Raw genomic sequence first — 839 nt, 5'->3', positions numbered from 1 at the left:
GCAAAACAACACATGCCTGTATGTGGTAAATCTTTCAATAGAAGATAAAACTTACCTGAAGAAATTAATCTACTCCTCTAGCCTAAGACATTTTTGTACTCGAACAGCCTAGTCATCGCCGCTCTAAAACGAATACTTTTTAAGCCATAATATACACTCGGCATAATATGTCACTAGGTCAAGGAACTGCAGCAGCTTGTAGTGTCCTTACTTGCCAAATTTGTTTCATTATATAGGCTCTTGTCACGAGTCACGTGGTGCAATCATTAGAGTGCCAGATAGTTCAATATTTCTGCAATTGAGGGAGATTTCTTGTGCGATCTAAATTCTAATATTAATAGTTTCAGAATTATAGGTCTAAACAAAGGAAATGCACTGAAAACAGGTCGTAAACAAGTCGAAGCAGACAGGAATTGGATAGATTAGATAGACTCGGATCGATACTCGCTATCTGGTCAACTTGCTGATGCAACCTGGCTTTTCCTGGTGAAACGTATATTTTTCAAACGTTTGTTCTACTGTTGTCAGTAAGATTATACTAAGTTGTTTTGATTATACTCACAGAACATATAGAGGAGCGTAGAATATTAAAATTTACTTTTTTTTTCTTACAAACTTTATCAGGTTAACAGGAGCGACATCAAACGTTCATTAGCCTTGTTTTCGTGAAACTTCTTTTTCCTTGTAATATATATTCTTCCTTTATCATCATCACTTTATTTATGTCTTTCTATTATACCCACAGCCACAGAAGGTTTTAAGATGTCATGATTATTATTTTATTACGAAGGAAGACGAACTATAACAAAGCCGACGTTGTGTATGGGACAGCTGTTACA

At 35.5% G+C, this 839-nt stretch overlaps 1 protein-coding gene across 1 annotated transcript in view; it reads right to left on the bottom strand.

Annotated features, from left to right (window-relative positions):
* LOC119585827 (GTP-binding protein 2-like) overlaps window positions 1–198 on the bottom strand; it is a 21,928-nt gene extending 21,730 nt beyond the window's left edge. The window contains exon 1 of the mRNA XM_037934553.1: window positions 56–198. The gene's annotated coding sequence lies outside the window, so the exon portion shown is untranslated. The remainder of the gene's footprint in view (window positions 1–55) is intronic.
* Between the last annotated feature and the right edge of the window lie 641 nt (window positions 199–839).

This window comes from Penaeus monodon, chromosome 20, assembly GCF_015228065.2.
Source record: "Penaeus monodon isolate SGIC_2016 chromosome 20, NSTDA_Pmon_1, whole genome shotgun sequence".
NCBI lineage: Eukaryota > Metazoa > Arthropoda > Malacostraca > Decapoda > Penaeidae > Penaeus > Penaeus monodon.
This window is presented reverse-complemented; position numbering and strand designations above follow the sequence as displayed.